This window comes from Ranitomeya imitator, chromosome 1, assembly GCF_032444005.1.
Source record: "Ranitomeya imitator isolate aRanImi1 chromosome 1, aRanImi1.pri, whole genome shotgun sequence".
Taxonomy (NCBI): Eukaryota; Metazoa; Chordata; class Amphibia; order Anura; family Dendrobatidae; genus Ranitomeya; species Ranitomeya imitator.
The window spans coordinates 1082803534-1082829111 of NC_091282.1; positions in this window are offsets into that span (position 1 = coordinate 1082803534).

Below are 25578 nucleotides of genomic sequence, written 5' to 3' on the forward strand. Positions count from 1 at the left end.
GGTAATGGCGTAGCTCAATTAACAGTCTCGTGCCTAACGGTTATGAAGTGATTACCTCAGGGGATGGCGGCCATCTTTACTCCATTATAATCAATGGGGAAAAGTCACTTTCAATAGTTTTCAATGGGGAATGGATTTTTCTTTAATAAAGTCAATTTTCAAGATTTTTCATCCCAGTTTTCACAGTTTTGGGCTCCAATCACGGCACACAATTCCCGGTATACGGGCTGGCTAGATCCTGTTCGTGACGCCAATTGTGACGCCCAGGAGACCGGGATACCCAGCACTGGACCAATGGAGTCTGTCTCTTGAGGGGGATGTCACGGGTGGCTTGACCCGGTGCCGTGGCCTCAGGCAATGCACAGTGTAAGGGGTATCATGAGGGGACAGGCACTTACTTGATCAGCAGCAGGTTCTCCCAGCGGTGACGATCCCGATCCTGGATAGATGGCTATTGTCCAAATGAAAGACTGAGGCACTGAAACGTTTAACCAGTTTACTTTAACATAAAAGGATTTACAACCAGTCCTGTCACCGGAGTCTGTATGGGAACTCTGAGTTACTTTGACCCTGCCGGGGTCTTCGCCTCTTATTGTGCGCAATTTCTGTGTGGCCCTGCTGCTGTATGTGAACTGGCTGCCGGCCCAATCTGTCCCCTCCGGGTCCTGGTTCGACGGGCAACCCGAGTCCTTTTATCGGTTTACCCCCTCTGGGAGTACCGCTGAACTCTGTGTCTGTTGCTGCGTCCGGCCCTAGTGAAGCTGATATCACCTCACGTTTTTCCGGTTGCTGTATTATATATAATGAATACAGCCACGGATCCGGTATCCGTCTTTGCACCTGTTCTGGGTAGTGATTAATGCTACCCGGTTCTCACAATGTCCCTTTTCTCTGTCCCTCTTCTCCTCAGGCCGGTTATTTAGGCCTGGTAACAGTCACAGGGCTGTTAGAGATTCAACTGTATGACCTCTCACTTTCAGCTCCTTGGCCCAACTGCCATTTCTTCTCTCAGACCAGAATGGATCAAGGGGAGTCTCTGGAGCTCCCCCTTCTGGCCGGAGGTGGTAGTGCAGTCTTGCTATTTTAGTATTTGTACTTACTGTCAGTAACTATTTTTGTGGCAAATACCCCTAGGGGTGCCACACATACCTCCGGCCAGAGGGCATGACCTCGCTTTATTCGCTTGTTTTGAGCTGAGGCCGCAACCCAACCAGTGACATGGATGATCAGTGGGTGTGAAGAGCGAGGCCATGCCCACTGTTGGGAGTATGCAAAACTTACATGTAACCTCCATTCTTAGGTCTGAAACCGGTAAACCCCCGAAGCGCATAGTGGGCGCGCTGGGAGGATTCATAAGTCTGCAATCACACAGAGTGACTGCAGACTTATCGATTTTAACCAGACCTTTAAGGCTAGATCAACTCCATGTTTGTGGCCAATGTCTGGCACATACACTCTGTAGGTATGTTCCCGACTGAGATCACTTTTAGGATGGCTGCCGAGGCATCTGTACACCATAGACAGCCCTTGAAAAGAAATGTATGCCACACAGTATACATTTCTTTGTGGTAGCTCTCTGTATAGGAAACACAGTCTTCTGCACTTTCTTATACAGTGAAATAAACTGTATGCATGTATGTACCTGCCAGAATATATGAATAGGTGCCAATGTATACTGTAGGTTAAGTGTACATATGAATTGGGCATTTAAACTTAGAAAGACTTTTTTTTTTATAGTAGTGCAGAACCCCTTTAAAGGTAAAATGAGCACATGAAGGAGGGGAGGTCAAGTTTCAGGCTAACCTCTAGTTTCTTCGTCCCAGATAATATAGCACTTTGTGAGTTATGGTGATTTTACCATCTCCTTACTGAAGTACCCCGATAGCATTTTGTATGGTGTTATTTCTATTACATCAGGTCACATAGTCTGGGATATGCTCTCAACCCACTCGAAAACTTCCCCAAAGTGACGAGAACAATTCTTTAATGTCAATAGTAGGAGGTGGTTTTAATAAGCTTAGATAACTTTGTGGTCCATTTCGTGCTAATGTCATAGCAAAATATTATCACTCTCATTTTCAGTTATGGATATACTTGCAATTGTAGTAGTAGCATACAAAAAAATACAGTGACACATCTCCCTGAGGCCACAGATTCAAAAGGCTGCCTTGGACAGACTTGGCACGAGTCACTCTGGCAGATTCCAGAGAAGCCCCGATAACTTTTAACTCCTATATGGGGATCTGGTTTTACTATAGGACCCAGAGGAATGCTACCATGGAAGAACTGCCTTCCAGAGGTAGGAACGGTCGCCAAGCAGGGTCAAAGCCAAGAAGTCACATTGGGGACAAAGTCATAAAGCTAGCGGGTAGTCAAAAGTCGGGCCCAGATAAAAAAACAGGAAAATCTGAACAACAATAGCACAGGATAGCAGCAACATTGACTGGCAGTGGGAACTGGTTCTAAATGGTTTGTATAGAACAACCCCACCCCGTACTGACAGCAGTGAGAAATCAAACTAACATAATTAACCCTGTAGCTTATGAACTGGCCAGAACCACAAGTCCCAGGAATAAAACATGGTCGATATTATCAAGAATCCCCCGCAACCGTGGCATTGTGCTGTCTAGCGGCCAAATCAGGAACCTGCACAGATGTGACACCCTCACTTTGGTTAAAAGGTGTGATTGAATGCAGTTTATACACCCATGACTGCCTTAAATGCTTGGTCACTTTAAACAAACTTCTGTTCATATGCTCAGTAATATGTAAGAAAACGAACTGAGCTTCACTTACTCTACCCAGATCCCGCAGTGTGTTTCTGTTGTTGCCCTAGTGTCTGTTAATTGGTTGCAGTGATGATGTCATGTGGACAATACTGCAGTCAATCACTTAGCTTAACCCCTTAGTAAATTTTGATGGCATAAACTACTGAGATCAGTGATTGGCTGCAGCACTATCAATGTAAAGGCATCGCTGCAGCCAATTAACCTGGGGAGCTGTGGAAATACCCTAGCCAAATCCAGTGCTGTAAGTAAAGCTCAGTTATTTTAACATATCACTGAGAATATGGCCAAAAGTTGTTGAAAGAGGATGACCCCTTTAGCCTTCTTTTAAACTTTTCTGCAAAAACTATTTCAAGTTGTACAGGATGAATAGAAGACCAAAAATTCCTAAGTAGCAAGCCCGCTAGATTAGAAGAAGCTACATACCCTGGCAGAAGATCTTTCATTCCCTGAGGACAGCTAGACCTACGGTATCTACAAAATACAATGATTGTGTCAACTGATCATTGTTTTTGTGAAGCACAGTTAACTTTTAATTAACACTGATGTTGTCTAATATATCTTACTAGCTGACAGCTCATATTGTAGTAGGAAAAAAATAATAATAATAATAATCTTTGTGTAGTGCTAACATATTCTTCAGCATCATTATTCACTTCAATGATCAATGTGTTCTCTATATTCAGAGAGTCAGTCAGTTCCTAGCTTCTATTTTTCTTTGGTTTGCTTAATATCATAGTCTGTTATATACAGTTAGGGCCAGAAATATTTGGACAGTGACACAAGTTTTGTTATTTTAGCTGTTTACAAAAACATGTTCAGAAATACAATTATATATATAATGTGGGCTGAAAGTGCACACTCCCAGCTGCAATATGATAGTTTCCACATCCAAATCGGAGAAAGGGTTTAGGAATCATAGCTCTGTAATGCATAGCGTCCTCTTTTTCAAGGGACCAAAAGTAATTGGACAATGGACTCTAAGGGCTGCAATTAACTCTGAAGGCGTCTCCCTCGTTAACCTGTAATCAATGAAGTAGTTAAAAGGTCAGGGGTGGATTCCAGGTGTGTGGTTTTGCATTTGGAAGCTGTTGCTGTGAGCAGACAACATGCGGTCAAAGGAACTCTCAATTGAGGTGAAGCAGAACATCCTGAGGCTGAAAAAAAAGAAAAAATCCATCAGAGAGATAGCAGACATGCTTGGAGTAGCAAAATCAACAGTTGGGTACATTCTGAGAAAAAAGGAATTGACTGGTGAGCTTGGGAACTCCAAAAGGCCTGGGCGTCCACGGATGACAACAGTGGTGGATGATCGCCGCATACTTAATTTGGTGAAGAAGAACCCGTTCACAACATCAACTGATGTCCAGAACACTCTCAGTGAAGTAGGTGTATCTGTCTCTAAGTCAACAGTAAAGAGAAAACTCCATGACAGTAAATACAAAGGGTTCACATCTAGATGCAAACCATTCATCAATACCAAAAATAGACAGGCCAGAGTTAAATTTGCAGAAAAACACCTCAAGAAGCCAGCTCAGTTCTGGAAAAGTATTCTATGGACAGATGAGACAAAGATCAACCTGTACCAGAATGATGGGAAGAAAAAAGTTTGGAGAAGAAAGGGAACGGCACATGATCCAAGGCACACCACATCCTCTGTAAAACATGGTGGAGGCAACGTGATGGCATGGGCATGCATGGCTTTCAATGGCACTGGGTCACTTGTGTTTATTGATGACATAAGAGCAGACAAGAGTAGCCGGATGAATTCTGAAGTGTACCGGGATATACTTTCAGCCCAGATTCAGCCAAATGCTGCAAAGTTGATTGGACGGCGCTTCATAGTACAGATGGACAATGACCCCAAGCATACAGCCAAAGCTACCCAGGAGTTCATGAGTGCCAAAAAGTGGAACATTCTGCAATGGCCAAGTCAATCTCCAGATCTAAACCCAATTGAGCATGCATTTCACTTGCTCAAATCTAGACTTAAGACGGAAAGACCCACAAACAAGCAAGACCTGAAGGCTGCGGCTGTAAAGGCCTGGCAAAGCATTAAGAAGGAGGAAACCCAGCGTTTGGTGATGTCCATGGGTTCCAGACTTAAGGCAGTGATTGCCTCCAAAGGATTTGCCACAAAATATTGAAAATAAAAATATTTTGTTTGGGTTATGTTTATTTGTCCAATTACTTTTGACCTCCTAAAATGTGGAGTGTTTGTAAAGAAATGTGTACAATTCCTACATTTTCTATCAGATATTTTTGTTCAACCCTTCAAATTAAACGTTACAATCTGCACTTGAATTCTGTTGTAGAGGTTTCATTTCAAATCCAATGTGGTGGCATGCAGAGCCCAATTCGCGAAAATTGTGTCACTGTCCAAATATTTCTGGCCCTAACTGTATATATTATCTATGAATAAAGACAATACTTAATGCTTTCCATATTAAAAAGTAGAAAAAATGCTGGTACGATTCATTGGCTTGCATCATGTTGTGGATAGCATGATGGAAATAATGATTGAATTATTAAGAAATGTGATGTAAATTGAATGATAACAGAATGAAATAAACCTGCACCATATTTAAGTCTTTAAAAAAAATAAATTGACTTATCTGTTAGGACTAGCGGAACGCACCAAGTTTAAGATGAAATAGTATTAGGTGCGTTCGCAGTCCGAGGTCCACCGTGCAGGTGAAAACCCTGCTGCTAGTAGAGATGGACGATATGGCGGTACAATGTGAATACACACATGGATTAACTTCATCCTGTGTCAAGGAAGCGAACCCTGTTGCGTCACAGGGCCGCGGTACTGCACCAAGAGCGCAAGCAAGGAGTCTTAGAACTCAATCCCAAGACTCAGGATTTGAGTTCATAAAGACCTCATGCGCTCGACACCGCTACTGGGGTGTCAGAGAGACAGAAATAATAGTATTAAGAAGCACGAGAGTGCATGCGGTGCCGCACTGGTGGACGCCACTAGCCACCCAGGCTTGGGTCAGGAAAGCTCAGAGAAAGCGCACGGCGCCGCACTGGCGGTCACAGCAATTAGATGTAATGTGTGTAACGTGCTGATGGCTTGGACGGGCGCTAGATAGCTTCCATCATTCGCAAACAGTCAACAACACTAGGAATGGGAATGATTTAGGAGCTTTCATCCATCGACATACATCCATCTACACACACACATTATCAAGTCAATACTAGCACATGGCCGTGCGGCCATGCGAGCCTTAAATAGTTGCAGCACATTTAGGACCTTCATAGAAGGACCAATTGAGTTGCTGCAGTACCTGAGCATGTGACCCCAGATCTCCACTGAGAGATCTTGCCCTGGGCATGCTCAGAGTGCAAAGCAGGACTTAGTCCTAGCACCTACAAGGACCTTCCAAGAAGGACCAATGACCTAGCTGCAGTATCTGATCATGTGACCCTCGATCTCCACTGAGAGATCTTACTCTGGGCATGCTCAGAACGTTAAAAGCAGGACTTAGACCCAGAAGCGTCTGCTCGCCGCTGCCCAGCACTGACTTCAATGGCAGAAGCAGGAAATGCAGCAGTATCTCTTAGCACAGAGTCAGACTGAGCAAGACGTTGGGATCGACGTCTCCGCTGAGCAGGTTTCTCTGCGGCAGGAAAAGAATGGGAGACCGCAGTGGAGATGGCCCGAGATTCCCCCTGTGCAGAGGCAGGAACTCGACCCCTAACATTATCAACATCCTCCTTCAACCCTTGTGTCAATGTTTTACAATAGTGAAACTTAAAAATGTAATTAATATGCATTGTATTCACTTTTATGATCACTAGCAATCGCTAAACTAAATAGGGACTAACTATATTTAAATCGTCTAACCCAACACAACAATTCATAACTTTCTTTTTTGTCCTGATACTTTGAAAATTACTTTTTCAACTGTGCCTCAGTTTTCTGTTCTCTTTTGGTCTCCTCAACACAACGATGTAGAGCCAGAATGGAAGAGATGTAATAATTTGCATCTGTGAAAAAAAAACACAAAATGCAACCTAAAATAAAAAAAAAGTTTGCAGTAAAATTGCCACTTTACCAATACTTGTAATTGTTTCCAATGTTTTCTTGTGGGGAAAAAAAGTTTCTAGATACCTTGCAACCATATTACACATTCAGACTATGTAAATTTTTAACAATCTTTGTAAGAACCATTACAACTTTCTTTACCATAAGGAAAAGTTAAAGTAACCTATAAGTTGAGATACTGCAAATCGTGAGCCACTCTTTGTCACCTTGAAGGCTTGATCAATACTCATGTCATATATGAGTTTTATCAAGGTAAGTTTGACAAATTGAGACAAATATTAACCCCTTCATCACCTTGGGATTTTCCATTTTTTCGTGTTCGTTTTTCGCTCCCCTCCTTCCCAGAGCCATAACTTTTTCAATTTTCCATCAATATGGCCATGTGAGGGCTTATTTTTTGTGGGACGAGTTGCACTTTTGAACGACATCATTGGTTTTACAATGTCGTGTACTAGAAAATGGTAAAAAAAATTCCAAGTGCGGTGAAATTGCAAAAAAGTGCAATCCCATGCGTGTTTTTTGTTTGGCTTTTTTGCTAGGTTCACTAAAATGCTAAAAACTGACCTGCCATTATGGTTCTCGTGGTCATTTCGAGTTCATAGACACCAAACATGTCTAGGTTATTTTTTATCTAAGTGGTGAATAAAAATTCAAAACTTTGCTAAAAAAAAAATACATTTCGCCATTTTCCAATATCCATAGCGTCTCCATTTTTCGTGATCTGGGGTCGGGTGAGGGCTTATTATTTGCACGCCAATCTGATGTTTTTAGTGGTACTATGTTGGTGCAGATATGTTCTTAAGATCACCCATTATTGCATTTTAATTCAATGTCATGGCGACCAAAAAAACCCTAAATCGGGTGTTTCAAATTTTTTTCTCACTACTCTGTTTAGTGATCAGGTTAATCCTTTTTTTATTGATAGATCGGGCCATTCTAAAAGTGGCAATACTAAATATGTGTATATTTGATTTTATTTTTATTGTTTTATTTTGAATGGGGCGAAAGGGGGGTGATTTAAACTTTTATATTTCTTTATTTATTTCTAATTTTTTTAAACATTTCTTTTTACTTTTGCCATGCTTCAATAGCCTCCATGGGAGGCTAGAAGCTGGCACAACTGGATCGGCTCTGCTACATAGAGGCGAAGCATAGATCGCCTCTATGTAGTAGAATTACAGGCTTGCTATGAACGCCGACCACAGGGTGGCGCTCACAGCAAGCCGGCATCAACAACCATAGAGGTCTCAAGGAGACCTCTGGTTGTTATGGCGACGCATCGCTGACCCCGATCATGTGACGGGGTCGTCGATGAGTGCGTTCCCTGCCGTGCGGCCGGAAGAGGTAGTTAAATGTCGCTGTCAGTATTTGACAGCGGCATTTAACTAGTTAATAGCGTCGGGTGGATCGCGATTCCACTCACTGCTGTTGCACGCACATGTCAGCTGTTCAAAACAGCTGACATTTCGTGGCTTTCATGTGGGCTCGCCGCCGGAGCCCGCATCAAAACAGGGGATCTGACCTCGGACGTACTATCCCGTCCAAGGTCAGAAAGGAGTTAAAAATGTGTACAAATGTGAAAATAAATAAAATGTCATTGTTCAATTCAAATTGATAGGAAAAATGAAGAAATAAATTCTACTCTTAATTTTCCTCATTAGTTTTAAGTGTTTATGTAAGTGAACTGTCCTTCGTGAAGCTTTCACTTTCAACAGGGAAAAAAGGAAAGTTATAACTATGAGATCATAATATTCTCTTTCCAAGTAAGGACATATTGATTTTTTTTCTGCTCCTGAAAAATATGTTTGGAATGACGTCTTGGAAGGAAAGAAGAAAATACAACCCATTAGTCTTTAGCGAGATCGAAACACGTAGAGCACTAAAAGAGTAGACTCTGTTCCTAATCTGATCTTGTAAAGAAAAGGAAATGAATGCAATAGTCATGACTAGGTACATTGCAACATGCACACACACAGTTTCAGATTTTCTTTCCATGATTCATCATATTGCATATGCAATTGCACATATAGTAATGAAACCTCATTAGATTAACAATATAGTAAATCCAGTTAGACTATTAGACATAAAGGTTACTTATAGAGATCAGTGGATCGATCTACGGAGGACCGAGTTCGAGTTGAATTTCCTGGAATTTGTTCTTTCATGTCAATTCAAACATTTTGAGATTTGATTTGCAGCGTATAGCAAAAAAACAAGAACAAAATTCTCTTGCACCATTTCCCACACTGCTGACATGTAAGGCCTCCTTTACATGTCCTGGTGAATCCTGTACAGGATAATACTGGTAACATCGGTGGCCCATGTCCGTGTGCCATCCGTATGTACATATGTGACATCCGTGTGACATTCGTATATTCATGTGATGTCCACGTGTTCGTGTTTTACATCCGTATGCCATCCGTGAGTCCATGTGACACGTACCGATGCCTGGGAAATGTATAGTTCGCACTGAAGGCAGCTCTCATCATTGTCTTCTGATTGTGCTGAGATCAGGAAGACCAGGAGACAATGATGGGAGCTGTATTCAGGGAAAAGCAGTACAGTTCACGTTAATCACAGGCATCGGCTGCTGAAGGCAACTCTTACCATTGCTGCCTGGTCTATCTGTGATCAGCTCAGCCAGGCAACAATGATAGGAGTTGTATTGAACAGCATCTGTGTAACTCCTGTGTAAAATAAAGAATTAAAATGAAATAAAAAAATGACTTGGGCTCCCACGCAATTTTGATAACCAGCAGAGGGGAAGCCCATAGCTGAGGGCTGATGTTAATAATCTGAGATAAGATACAATAGCCCATAAGGTTCCCAGGCTATTAATAACAGCTCAAAGCTGTTTGCTTAGCCTTTCCTGGTGAATTTATGGGGGACCCAGAAAAAAAATAACATAGGGTCCCCTATAAATTCAAACCAGCAAAGGCAAAACAGATGGGTGTGGGTAAAAGTTAATAGCCAAGGCTTTAGCAATTTAGGGGTGTCTATAAGATACCAAATAGTATGGTGAAAAAAGTTATTTAATGTCAGCACAGCATAAAACCAATTGCAATATGTTTCGAGGGGAACTTCCTCAGGCATAAAAATGTACAATTGAAAACATGGAATGAGATTTGACTCTTAAATGATTGTTTTGTATACATCCCATCCCTTCATCACCCTTATTAACCCTCACAAGATAGCATGCAATTAACCAATCATGGGCAGGGTGTTACCACCACTAATGGAATTACTTTGCAAAAAAAAGATAAAATAAAATAGTATTTTTTTAATAAACCCCTCCAAAAACCCAGTTATACAACCTTCTCCATGGATAGGTTTAACCCTTTAGGGCCTAGGCAGTAGAGTCAAAAAATATAATACATCTCTCTTCTGCAGAGATTTCTATATCTGGCTAATGACTATTATGCTCCAATGGGAAGTGTTGTGAAACACTTTGGTTTTTGATTTTGTGTTGATATTGTATCTGTGTTTATACAATCTTTCCCTTAAGGATATGGTTGTTCTGCCTTTGTATCGAAGGCCGCATGGGCATTCCAGCAAATAGATGATAAAATTGTTACAGCAGTTGAGGAATTGATTTACATAAAAAATCTCCCCTGTGACATTACTCTTAAAAGTATTCTGTCTGGGGGTAAAGCATCCACATGTGTCTCATTTCTTGCCTCCATATTTACAGTTGTGATCAAAAGTTTACAATCTCCATCAGAATTTTAGCTTTCTTGGCCTTTTTTCAGAGAATATGAATGATAACACCCAAACTTTTTCTCCACTCATGGCTAGTGGTTGGGTGAAGACATTTATTGTCAGACTACTGTGTTTTCTCTTTTTAAATCATAATGACAACTCAAAATATCTAAAGATCACATAACCTGGTGATTTTGGCCTGATAGCATGCACAGAAGTTGACACAAATGGGTTTGAATGGCTACTAAAGGAAACATCATCACCTGTGACCCATTTGCTTGTAACCAGTGTGTGTGTATAAAAGCTGAGTGAGTTTCTGGGATCCAGACAGACTCTTGCATCTTTCATCCAACCACTGATATTTCTGGACTGTGAGTCAAGGGGAAAGCAAAAGAATTGTCAATGGATCTACGGGAAAAGGTAGTTGAACCGTATTAACAGGAAAGGGATACAAAAATATATCCAAGGAATTGATAATGTCAGTCAGCAGAGTTCAAACTGTGATTAGCAAATGGAAAATCAGGGGCTCTGTAAAAACAAAACCACAGTTAGGTAGACCAACAAAAATGTCGTCCACAACTGCCAGGAAAATTCTTTGGGATGCAGAGCAAAACCCACAAATAACATCAGTTGAAATACAGGATTCTCTGAAAACTAGCAGTGTGGCTGTTTCAAAAATGGGCTGCATGGTCAAGTCACCAGAAGAAAGCCTACAATATGCAAAACAGCACAGAGACAAGCCTCAAAACTTCTTGATAAAGGTAATTTGGAGTGATGAGACCAAAATTAAACTTTTTGGCCACAACCATAAACGTTACATTTGGAGAGAGGTCAACAAGGTCTAGGATGAAAGGAACACCATTCCTACTGTAAAGCACAGAGATGGATCACTGATGTTTTGGGGATGTGTGAGCTACAAAGGCACAGGAAACTTGGTCAAAGTTGAAGGAAATATGAATGCAACATGTTGTCAGGAAATACTGGAGGCAAATTTGCACTCATCAGCCTGGAAGCTGTGCATGGGACATACTTGGACGTTCCAACATGACAACAATCCAAAACACAAGGCCAAGTCGACCTGTCAATGGCTACAGCAGAACAAGGTGAAGGTTCTGGAGTGGCAATCTCAGTCTCCTAAACCTCAATATCATTGAGACACTCTGGGAAGATCTCAAGCACACAGTTCATGCTAGACAGGAATTTCTAGGAACTGGACGTTTTTTGCCAAAAAAAGTTGGAAGCTTTACCATCTGAGAAAATAAAGAAACGCATCCACAACTACCAGAAATGACAAACTGTCATTGATGTTAGAGGGGGCAATACATGGTATTAAGCAAGAAATAGGGTATGTGAACTTTTGATCAGGGTCATTTGGATGTTATGGATTGTCATTATGAATTAAAAAGAGAAAACTTAGTAGTTTGACAATAAAAGGCTTCACCCAACCACCAACCATGAGTGGAGAAAAAGTTTCGGTGTTATCGTTCATATTCTCTGAAAAAAAGGCCAAGAAAGCAAAAATTCTGCCGGGGTATGTAAACTTTTGAGCACAACTGCAAATACCCCCTTTAAATTTAGCCAATTTTTGTCCTTTCTGGTTCTATAGTCTTTCTTCAGTTTTGGATAGAAGTCAGCTACTATCTCTTTGATAGTCCTCGCTCTTCTAAAAACTATTTGCGGTCGTGTATCTAGAACCTTTGCTAGATGGGGATCAATTCTTAAAATATAGCAATGATTTTTTTAAAAACATTCTGAGTTTGTAGCACAATGCTGTTGAACATGGTAAATTATATTTATTAAATGTTGAGAATTTTTCTATTATTGTTAGAATGAGTAGAATGGGTAGAATGGGTATTATTTATGTAGCTAAGTCTGTTCATTTCTTTGTCTTTCTTTTTTGCTCCTTCAATAATAGTTCTGGGATAACCTTTTTCATTTATTCTAGCACCTATTTTTATTCATTTGCTGAAAACAATCCCTGTCATCTGTGCAGTTTTTTCTCATACGCACCATCTGACTGAAGGCCATATTGGTTTCCCACTTCCTCAAATGATTACTGTGAAAATAAAAAAAAAACCTTTGCATTTGCCTCTTTAAAGTGTGTTTTTATGCGAATTTCATTGTGCTTAGCATAAATTTTTAAATCCAGGAAGACAGCTTCCTTACGATGATATTCTTCACTAAAAGTGAGGTCCATTTCATTCTTATTTAGATAGGTGACACTTTTTAGAGTTTCTCCTCTCACCCTTTCCAAATGAATATCAAATTATCTATAAACTGTTTACAAAAAAACTATGTTAGATGAAAAAGGTGTATTTTGATTAATAAAAACCTTCTCAAAGGTCTCCACATAAAGGTTAGCAAAAACCGGAGCCCATTTTGTACCCATTGCAGTGCATTTGTGTAGCAGATAAAATACATAATCAAAGATGAAATAATTGTGTTTTAAAATAAATTTAATCAAATTAACTATAAACAATTTTGTGGCTTCTGCCACAAATGATAGCAAATTATCTATTACCTTAAGACCTTTATCTTGTGGAATACTTGTATAAAGGGCATTTGCACCCATTGTTACCCAGAACATATAATTTTCCCACACCTGATCTTTTAATAGGAAGAACAAGTTACCCGAATCCCACATGTATGCAGTTTTTTTCAGATCCTGTTTTTTTCCTTTACATTTTTTGTTGTGAAAAATGAATTGCTATACCGATAGGTCAAGAGTCAGAAGAGTGAAGTTCGTAGACAGCAGGTGCTTCCCACTTGGTTTCAGAAAATGGCTATGAAGGCGCTGCATGATGACCATGGGCACCAAGATGTTGAGAAGACCAGTAGTTTACGAGCACATCGGTTTTACTGGTTAAGTTAGAATAGATGCTGACGTTGAGAGTTACTGTAAATCTTGTGCGCAGTGTTTCCTGAGGAAAACTTTCCTTTCTTGGTCTGTCCCCCTTTCTCAACAGTATCAGTGATGGCCCTCTTGTGCATTCACTTCTTTTCAATTGAGCCTGTTGAAGGAAATATCAGCAACGTTATAGTGGTCACTGATCTTTTCACAAGATATGCTCAAGCTTGCACCACCAAAGACCAGAGGACCAAAACATTGTGGGAGAAATTCTTTGTGAATTATAGGCTGCCAGCACGTATCCATTGTGACCAAGGAAGAGACTTCAAGAGTCGACTAATCAAGGAATTGCGTGAGATTTGTGGGATCAAGAACCTAAGTGCCACACTGTTTCATCCTCAGGGAGATCCTCAACCTGAAAGGTTCAACCATACCCTCCTTAATATGATTGGAAGGGAAGCCAAATTACCACTGGATGTTAGTTTTGGAGTGTCTCCTGATCATTCATCTAGGAAGAACTACCTGAAGTACATGTCCCACCTGAAGGAAGAGATGAAGGGGGGCCTACTGACAGGCTGATTAAGTGGATCGAGGAGGTTGAAACAAAACTCATTACAACTGCTGAGACAAAGACCATATTTTACAGCCAGGAGATAGAGTCCTCATCCATCAGTTGAGCCTTCATGGAAAACACAAGCTTGCTGCCCGATGGTGGATAAGCTGCCTGATATCCCAGTCTACAGAGTGAAGCCTGAGAAAGGAAGTGGAACTGTTGGTGGAAGTGTCAAGACCTATCATCATCATCATCATTTGCTGCCTGTAGGGCAGAACATCTAATAGCAGCAGCCACAGAGCAATGGAGCTTGTCAAGCCAACTCATCTCCCCGTAGGAGTCTTTAACTTCGACAATAGACCAGTCCTATGGTGATTCCTGAAGATACTGAGAGCTATTCCAGTTATGAATTTGGGCCATACTTCAGATGGATAGGTGATCCGTGCTCTGTAACCCAGACTAGTCAGCTAAAGAAGATTCTCCAGAAGAGTATGGTTCAGCATCAAGCCCGTACTGTCACCAGTTGGAGGACAGTTTAGAAGATGAAAAAGAATCAAATGAAAAGATGACTGCCATGTGGCCTGAGCCTGAAGGTGAAGAGCTGGGAGTCGATGAGGGGGGTCCCTGTAGTACATACTCTTCCCAAACAGGACATTTTGCCCCCATGATGCTAGCATATGATCAGATGGGGCAAACTAGTGAGGTTCCCAGAGTAGTACACCCTCATTTCAATTATATATGGCTGTAGTTCCCCTCTGCTCTCATGTGGCCTGTAAGGGATTTGTTTGTGACTGGCTGTGGTAGTAGTCAAGTTTTTATTGCAGGTGGTGAGTCTTCATTTTGTGCTTGTGAGCCTAGAGAAGCTCACCAGGCAGAGAGTGTAACCCCTGGGGGAAAACTGGTGTCTGATTGGAGCAGATAGTGTTTCCTAGTAAAGCCCCCGTCACACACATCGAGATCGCTAGCGAGATCGCTGCTGAGTCACAAGTTTTGTGACGCAACAGCGATCTCAGTAGCGATCTCGCTATGTGTGACACATAGCAGCGACCAGGCCCCTGCTGTGAGATCGCTGGTCGTGTCGGAATGGCCTGGGCCATTTTTTGATCGTTGAGGTCCCGCTGGGTAGCACACATCGCTGTGTTTGACACCTTACCAACGACCTCGTTGACAGGACGTCCCATTGAATCATCATGAAATAGCATCGTTCTACAGGTCGCTACAGTTCGCCGCATCGCTGCTGCGTCGTTGGGGAGATCGCACTGTGTGACATCTCACCAGCAACCACATAGCGACGCAGCAACGATCCCTGACAGGTCGTATCGTTGTCGGGATCGCTTAAGCGTCGCTATGTGTGACGGGGCCTTAAGAGATATTGGTTCCTGCTTAGCTTCGTTGCCTTGGGAACCTGTAACACGAAGAGCAGCAGCAGAGGGCATGACTGATTGGCTGAGCAAGCTGTTGGAGAAGAGAGGACTAGATAGTACCAAGGATCATGAGGATTGTCAGCCATTGCAGAAAAGAGACAGCAGTGATCCAAAAGGAGAGCACAGTTTGCGGATTGATAGTTCTACAGCTCCATGTGAGCGGTCAGCGAGCCCTGGAGCTGCACTACAACAGAATAGCCAGGTTATCTGGGGTTTCCCACCTCCTCCCCGCTTCCCATCAAGGAGAAAAACTCTGCCTTGTATCCCTAAGCAATTGAATCCTGTGTGACTGTAGAACTGTCACATCAAAGAGTGAGTAGCTTGCTGTGACCTTTGGTTCCACTGGGGTCAAGTATAGAAAAGCTATCTATAAGGGAACATTGCTGGAGTTTGTGGTTCAACACACTTAGAGTTATAATAGGACCAGCTGTAGAGGGAATCTTGTTCCTATGGCATTATGTGCACCAATGTATTCTTCATGAGCGCCATCAGCCATGGCAACTGGGCCCCAACATTGAACCGTGTTGTTTCCAATGCTGCAGCCATGTATAGTTTAAGCAGTATTATTTAGGTGTGTGCTTGTGATTTAGATAAGTTTTGTGTTACTTAATGGATGTGTAAACCACTTTTTTTTAATTTTTCTGATGAATCATAAAAACAATTTGACATCTCGAAAGCATTAGGATATATCAATTAGCCATGTCCATTTCCTTTGGGTATATTTTACCATTGTGTTCAATAACTTAAAGACTTATTATCATGTACATTTAACAGAAGACACAGATAAATCATTATTACTATCAACCCACTCACTCATCTCTTTACAAAACAATTTCATAAAATGTTGAAGGGAGAGTTGTATTTATAGATTTTTTTCGACACGATTTATGTTCTTTTGTGTATACTGCTGTAAAACTATGGCACTGAGGTGTTGGAGGAATTTATTTCAAGCATAGCAAATAGTAAATCTTTTATACTATGAAATTCTTCCTTTCATTATTTGAAGACATTGGATTGCACATTATTTAATAAGTTATTAGAATTCAGGAGACTTTTAATGGTTTTTATTATTTTAGCTTTTGTCATAATTCTAATTTCCTTATAAACACTTGTGAAATAAAGCTTTACAATAGAGGTGTATTCTAAATTTAAGGTGTGGCAAATATAAAGCAAAAAAAAAAAAGGAAGAAGCCAGCACTGCTTATGGTCAGAACGCAATAACTGAAGTGCAATTGCACATAAATTCTAACTGTATTTCAAATATGAGACATTTAGCAAACAATTGATCAATTCTTTGAGCTACCCCGCCACTTCACGGCAATCTCATAATGGGGCAGTCCTAATCTTCGTATTTTATTTACGTTGAGCCATTATGGCTTCCTGAATGTATAAAAAAAAAAAAAAAAAAAGGACCACATTAAATGCGAACTGTACCTGGAGCATTTTCAGAATCACTCCCTTGGTGCCAGGAAAGGCAAGCGCAGGTAAAGGCCGATCAGGTCCAGTGCGGACATTTCAGATCTGGCTTCCACACTGCCAAACCCGCACCAAAGATGAAGGGTGAGACAGGCTGAGACACAGGTGCACAATTAACTTGAGCCTGAGGCGGGGCAGGGCTGCTGTGTGTGTGCACAGCAGCCTATCAATCACAGTGAACACAGAAAGAATGGCGCACATAACCCAGCGTGCGCGGCAACAGTGGTGGTCAGCCACATACCAATGCAAAGCAAAAAAAAAAAGGAAGAAGCCAGCACTGCTTATGGTCAGAACGCAATAACTGAAGTGCAATTGCACATAAATTCTAACTGTATTTCAAATATGAGACATTTAGCAAACAATTGATCAATTCTTTGAGCTACCCCGCCACTTCACGGCAATCTCATAATGGGGCAGTCCTAATCTTCGTATTTTGGCGGGTTTGGCAGTGTGGAAGCCAGATCTGAAATGTCCGCACTGGACCTGATCGGCCTTTACCTGCGCTTGCCTTTCCTGGCACCAAGGGAGTGATTCTGAAAATGCTCCAGGTACAGTTCGCATTTAATGTGGTCCTTTTTTTTTTTTTTTTTTTTTTTTTTTTTATACATTCAGGAAGCCATAATGGCACAACGTAAATAAAATACGAAGATTAGGACTGCCCCATTATGAGATTGCCGTGAAGTGGCGGGGTAGCTCAAAGAATTGATCAATTGTTTGCTAAATGTCTCATATTTGAAATACAATTAGAATTTATGTGCAATTGCACTTCAGTTATTGCGTTCTGACCATAAGCAGTGCTGGCTTCTTCCCTTTTTTTTTTTGCTTTGCATTGGTATGTGGCTGACCACCACTGTTGCCGCGCACGCTGGGTTATGTGCGCCATTCTTTCTGTGTTCACTGTGATTGATAGGCTGCTGTGCACACACACAGCAGCCCTGCCCCGCCTCAGGCTCAAGTTAATTGTGCACCTGTGTCTCAGCCTGTCTCACCCTTCATCTTTGGTGCGCGTTTGGCAGTGTGGAAGCCAGATCTGAAATGTCCGCACTGGACCTGATCGGCCTTTACCTGCGCTTGCCTTTCCTGGCACCAAGGGAGTGATTCTGTGAATGCTCCAGGTACAGTTCGCATTTAATGTGGTCCTTTTTTTTTTTTTTTTTTTTATACATTCAGGAAGCCATAATGGCACAACGTAAATAAAATACGAAGATTAGGACTGCCCCATTATGAGATTGCCGTGAAGTGGCGGGGTAGCTCAAAGAATTGATCAATTGTTTGCTAAATGTCTCATATTTGAAATACAGTTAGAATTTATGTGCAATTGCACTTCAGTTATTGCGTTCTGACCATAAGCAGTGCTGGCTTCTTCCCTTTTTTTTTTGTGGCAAATATACCCTGCATTTACGGTAGCTCTAAATTGACATCAGTTTTTGACACAGGTAAGTAATTACCTGGATGTCTCACTTGTCCACCTAGAGCTTTGGAAACATTTTTTACTGCAGAAAATAAACAGCATGTTGTCATATGGTATAGGTAGCAATAAAAGTCAACTTGAATATTCATACTAGATATGAGATAATTTCTCTTTATTACCTGTCACTGTCATGAGTGAATGGGGCATTAACTGTAATGGCTTATATGGCTGTCACCGACATGTTTTTTTCTTTTTCTCATGCATAGAAACAAACTGGCAGCCATGGCCACGGTGTAAATTGCCATTCCTATTGTGGAAGATTGTCTTTCTCACTGTTGTAGAGAGTTGTGGTTTCTCTCAACACCGCCAAAATGGGCAGGACAGGGGCACAGCGGGGGCATGATGTAACAACTCATGTAATTCATGATGAGCTGTGGCTTTGCCAGAGATCTTACTCCAGTGCCTGACTGCAGTAACATTTCTGGAGTAGTACAAGTAGGCAGACGCCACTTGTCAGACACTGAAGATTCATGAAGAGTTAATCAACCAATCCTAAATACAATTAGTGTATACCACTTCAACCAAAATATGTATAAACACAACCTGGATGCACGTAAATCTCAATGTCAAATAGAGGAACCGACGTCATATCACCTTCGATTGGGAAGTTATGATCCTTCATAGGTTTTGGAAGTTTTAGCTACAAACACCTAGGGGAGGGGGATGAGACCCATCTCGGGGGCGGAAAGGAGTGACCAAGGGGATAAAGACTTTAAGGCCATATGCTCTCTCATTGTCTTTGTCATACTTGCTGTTCACTTCTAAGGGGGGGGGGGCAAATGTCGAGTAACGTGCTTGGAGGAACTGGAACCAGCTGGCAGTCCATGCCCCCATGCGGCCCAGCACACATAGTAAAACATCAAACCAGAAAATTACATGAATCATCTGCTTATCTTTTATACTTCACCTGTATTTGCATATCTGACCATTGTATATGTATAGCCATTGTGCATATCGTGCATTGTCTAGTGTATCCTCAATGCAATTAAATATATAATTTAACCTTGAGCTGCTCTTTTATCTCGATCCATGAATCCAACCATCCGTGTTCTTGGTTTTAATTTCACATGCTGCTGGGACTGGTTTCTGGCCTGATATAATCCCGTTAACGAATTGTGCTTCTTTCTAACGAGGAACTGGTGGCAGTTCTACTAGCCTGGCAGCGCTATCTTTCACTGATGCTAGTGAAAGGGGCCTCTCAGCCTATCAGGGTTATGAGCGAGTGTGGTGCCATGTCAGTGGCTGGCCACATCCTCTCACTCCCTGTGCCTCCCTGGGCTCGTGTGGACATTGGGTGTTTGTGTAAAACTGTGCGAAGCTGTCTTTACGTGTCTCCAGGGGTGCAGAAATTCACAATGGTACAAATGCAGAGACTGTACCGCATGGTCCCTCAAACATAATAGCGACATCAGGAGGGGTGACGAGGAGCAAGTTCATCACAGGCATATGTAGGGAGAATAACATACTTTTGGGATAGCTAATCTCTACTGTAGACTGAAAACAGAACTGTATACATATAATATTATACTCCTATCGAAAGTCAAACTTACTGAAGCCTTGAATTGAGTAATGCCTGGAGAGTAATGGGTTGACTTTAATGCAAGGTTTACCAAAAATGTATTGTTAATTACACATTATAGAATGTATATGTAATATAAAATTTGGTATGAATTCCTGTATGCTTGCTATGGTTTGTTTATTTCAAATTCTTCTCCAGTGGCAAATGATAGGCTATATAATCAAAGTATCTACATATGGTAATAAGAAGAGAAACATTTCTCCATTTACATCTCAATAAAAAATGTACCTGGATACACAATTTAAATATGTTTAAATGGATACATTATCATTTATTTAGAAAACACAGCAGCAATGTATGCTGCGCAAAATAAGCCGGGCTGTTGGGTATAATGGGACATAACTTCTAAGGTGTCATCCCTCACAGAGCGCCCTGCTCCAATGAATCTTCAAAGTTTGCTTTCTTTGGACAGCAAAGGGTAAACAGCTTCTGATAAAGAGCAAGTTTTGCTGGAAGGTAGTGTGGGGAGCTACACATGCTATGAAGTGTTGCTTTCTGCAGAAATGATTTACTTGTGGAGGATAGGTCACTTCATCAATCTGGACAGTTTCAGCAACAAATAGTTTATAGCATGATTTATGTGATTCTGGCAAATATGTTATTTCAAGCTGTTTACTAATCTAGTGGAAGCCTACACTGCAGCGCACAGAAGGCCTGACTGCGCACTGTGATTTAGGCATATAAGGGATATGTTTCTTTCTTGCTTAGCCAATAATAACAAAAGCATGTACAGTAGTAATTACGTATCATCTGGACGATTTCACATTGTTCTGCATTCATCTGACTATGCGAGACAAAACCGACATGAGAACTATTGCAAATCAAGTTGTTATATAGTAGATTTTGTACAGCATATATTCTATATATGTAAATAGAATATAATTACCGTATACATAATTTATAGGCAAATGAGATGTTAAGTGCTCTAGGTGTGACAGAGCACTTAAAGAGGACATTTCACAAACAACTACATGATGAATTGTACATTCCTGCATACTCCTGCAGGAACATAGATCATAACTATTTTTTTACTATGTTGTAGAGATACAGGGTGCAAAATTACCAAAATCTTATGGGTTACTTTTTTTCATCTTGCAACTGGGTGGTTTATTCCAATCAACTCTATGGGCATTTACTTTCAACTCACTATGACACTGCCGATTCATAAAAAGTCAGCATCATGGCCTGGGATAAGTATAAGCCCATAGTTCTGACCAAAAAGAACTGCCCAGAGAGCCGGTCAGAGCTGTGCCAACCTGGTCATGTGAGATAATGTAACACAGCTTCAGAGTGGCTGGCAGAGTGAGGATTATCGTGGAAGCAGCTGCAGACCCAGGATGGCAGACCTACTTCGGGAAGGTAAGTATTACTACTCTCCTTCCCCACTACAACGAGCATTGCATAATAATTTTGAAGGTCATCAGCTTTGTTACTTTCACTTTTCAGAATTTATTTTAGTTCCTTATGGCAACAAACATCACTTCAAGGGGTAAGGTGATTTCACCCCTTGATATGAGTCGTATAATGAGGAGGAGACAAATATCATCCCTTAAAAATAAGCAGATATATCAGTATAATAAGAAGAGTGTTATGTACCCCTCTCCTCATTATACTGCTCGTAATACTTATAATCAAGGGGTGAAATCAGCCTCCTCTCACCTATTATTCTTGCAGTGATGCTCATTGCCATTATGGACAAAAATGGAGTCTGCAATGTAATAGTAGAAAAGATGGAGGCCATCAAAATTTTAAGGGAAATGTTCATTAAAAAGGGGAAAACAATTAGTAATACCTACCTACCTAACTGAAGTAGGTATGCTATCCTGAGATCTCACTATAATCCTCATTCTTCAGTCCACACTGAATCACCATTGCCACTGTATGACCCCACTTCATCATGTTTTAGGGGTCGAGTTCCTGCCTCTGCACAGTGGGAACATTGAACCATCTCCACTGCGGTCTCCCATTCTTCTCCAGCTGCAGTGGAGCCTGCTCAGCAGAGACGTCATTCCCAGCGTCTGGTTCAGCCTGATACGGTGCGGATGATTACTGCTGCCTTTCCAGGCTCAGCCATTGTAGCCAGTACTGGTCAGCGGCGAGCAGACGTCTCTGGGACTAAGTCCTGCTTTTCCCCTTCTGAGCATGCCCAGGGTATGACCTCTCATTGGAGGTCGAGGGTCACTTGCTCAGGTACTACAGCAGCTCCCAATGGTCCTCAAGGAAGGTCCTGAAGTTGCTCAGGTACTGTAGCAGCTCCCATTGGTCCTCTAGGAAGGTCCTGAAGTTGCTGCAGCTATAAAAGGTTTGCATGGCCGCACGGCCATGCGCTAGTATTAACCTAAGTCATGAGCTCAGCGCCAGTGTGATCATGCTTGCATGTGGTCAGGGTTCAGCTGAAATAAGCCCCTAGAATATCGGCACCTCCGGTGAGGAGTTTTGTGTGTGCTATGCTGACTGCATGACCACTGTCAGCTCTATTGGGTAGCTGTTCCCCTGTAAGGTTAACAGGGCACAGTGTTCTCTTTCTCAAGTGAATCTGTGAAGTAACAGAGTTCGCTTATACCGCCATATAGTACTGTCTTTTACTAGCAGCAGGTTCTCTCCTGCACGGTGGACCCCGGGTTGCGAACGCACCTACTACTCAATATATATATATACTCGCTGTGTTCCGCCAACCCTAACAGTGTGTCACTGCCAAAAAGTGCCAGAAGGGAGGCATTCTTGTTAGTGTCCCGCTGGGAACAGTTACATTGACAGTGTGGTCACCTGAGGTGAAGTCTCAAGTGACCACTCTGGCGTAGCTCTGACGATGTCTTTGGACAGTTTATTTTGCTCAAAGTTGTGGGCATATAATTTTTGCATGCTTTGACACTGCCGATTTATGATTGTGCAGCATCATAGGTGGTTGAAACTATATGTCCACAAAACTGAATGTAATAAATCGACCACGTTCTATGATAGAAAAAAATAACTCATAAGGTGTAGGAATTTCGGCACCCTGTATCTCCACAATGGAGTGGGTAAAAAAAGTAGTAGAAAACATTATGATTTACACTTCTGTAGGAAAAGTGAAGGAATTAATTATTTGACCCCTTGCTGATTTTGCCCACTGTCAAAGACATCAACAGTCTTTAATCTTAAGGGTAGGTTAATTTTAACATTGAGAGATAGAATATCAAAAATACAATCCATAAAATCACATTGGGGTTCAAGAGAGGCCTGGATGTCTTCCTGGAGCAGAACAATATTGTATCATACAATTATTAGGTTCTGTAGAAGGACGTAGATCTGGGGATTTATTATGATGGAATATAGGCTGAACTGGATGGACAAATGTCTTTTTTCGGCCTTACTAACTATGTTACTATGTTACTATGTTATATTGTATAAATTATATACATTTATTTGCATTTTGCAGTGAGAAATAAGTATTTGATCCCTCTGGCAAACAAGACTTCATACTTGGTGGCAAAACTCTTGTTGGCAAGCACAGCAGTCAGACTTTTTTGGAGTTGATGATGATGTTTGCGCACATGTCAGGAGGAATTTTGGTCCACTTCTCTTTACAGATCATCTCTAAATCATTAAGATTTTGAGGCTGTCACATAGCAAATCGGAGCTTCAACTCCCTTCATAAGATTTCTATGGGATTAATGTCTGGAGACTGGCTAGGCCACTCTAGGATCTGGCTGTATGTTTTGGGTCATTGTCTTGCTGGAAGACCCAGAGACGACCCATTTTAAATGTCCTGGCGGAGGGAAGGAGGTTGTCACTCAGGATTTTAAGGTACTGTACATGGCTCCATCCATTCTCCCATTGATGCAGTGAAGTAGTCCTGTGCCGTTAGTAGAGAAACACCCCCAAATCATAATGTTTTCACCTCCATGCTTGACAGTTGGGACGGTGTTCTTTGGGTCATAGGCAGCATTTCTCTTCCTCTAAACACGGCGAGTTCAGTTAATGCCAAGTACCTCAATTTTTGTCTCATTTGACAACAGCACTTTCTCCCAATCACTCACAGAATCATCCAGGTGTTCATTGGCAAACTTCAGATGGGCCTGCACATGTGCCTTCTTGAGCAGTGGGACCTTGCGGGCACTGTAGGATTTTAAACCTTTATGGCGTAATGTGTTACCAATGGTTTTCTTGGTGACTGTGGTCCCAGCTGCCTTGAGATCATTAGCAAGTTCCCTCAGTGTAGTTTTAGGCTGATCTCTCACCTTCTTCATGATTAAGGATACCACACAAGGTGATATTTTGCATGGTGTCTCAGATAAATGTCAATTGACAGTCATTTTATATTTCTTCCATTTTCTTACTATTGCACCAACAGTTGTCTCCTTCTTACCCAGCATCTTACTTATGGTTTTGTAGCCCATTCCAGCTTTGTGCAGGTCTATGATCTTGTCCCTGACATTCATAGAAAGCTGTTTGGTCTTGTCCATGTTGTAGAGATTAGAGTCTGACTGATTAATTGAGTCTGTGGACAGAAGTCTTTTATAAAGGTGACTGTGTGAGACAGCTGTCTTTAATACAGGTAACGAGTTGATTAGGAGCTTCTAACTGGTCTGTAGGAGCCAGAACTCTTAATTGTTGGCAGGGGATCAAATACTTATGTCTCAATGCAAAATGCAAATAAATTTATATAATTTATACAATGTGATTTTCTGGATTTTATTTTTGATATTCTATCTCTCAATGTTAAAATTAACCTACCCTTAAAATTATAGACTGATCAAGTCTTTGTCAGTGGACAATCTTACAAAACCAGCAAGGGATCAAATAATTATTTCCATAACTGTATATGTAGGAACATACAGTTTGAGGGGGTTGATCTTAATGACTGATTCTATTTAAGACTAGGGCAGTTTCAAATTTTTACACATCAGTTTTTTCCTCCCCTTATTCCAAGAGAAAACTTTTTCAATTTACCTTAAACTTACTGTAGATATATGAGGACTTGTTTTTTACAGGGCAAGTTATGATTGAGCAACGCCATACATTTGACCATATAATGAACTGAAAAATGGGGAAAAAGTAAGATGAAATGGTGAAAATGATGCAATTTCTGGCACTGTGTTTGCAGTTTTGTTTCTATGGCAATCATTGTGTAGTAAAATTGACCGAGAAACATAACTCTCCATGTCAGTACAATACCAACTAGGTCAATGGTTTCTATTACCATTTTCCAAGACGCATAACGTTTTTATTTTTTCCTTTGATGGAGGTAAGTGAAGGTTTATTTTTTGTATGGGGCGTAGATGGTTTTATTGATACTAGTGTAAATAACAGCATTCTATGTGGCTTAGAATAGATACATAGTTAATACAGTTGAGAAAAGAGAAATGTCTGTTAAGTTCAGCTGTGGGATAAGAAAGGACAGAGGAAAGTGACATCTGTACAATCACAATACAGTATATCATAGAATGGTACAGATGAAGGAGACCTCCAGGGACATCATGTCCAACCCCCTGCTCAAAGCAGGATTCACTAAATCATCCCAGACAGATGTTTGTCCAGCTTCTGTTTGAAGACTTCTATTGATGGAGAACTCACCACCTCTCGTGGCAGCCTGTTCCACTCATTGATCGCCCTAACTGTCAAAAAGTTTTTTTCTAATATGTATCTTCTCCCTTTCAGTTTCATTCCATTATGTTTCATGTTTCCATGTGCAAATGAGAGTGAGGA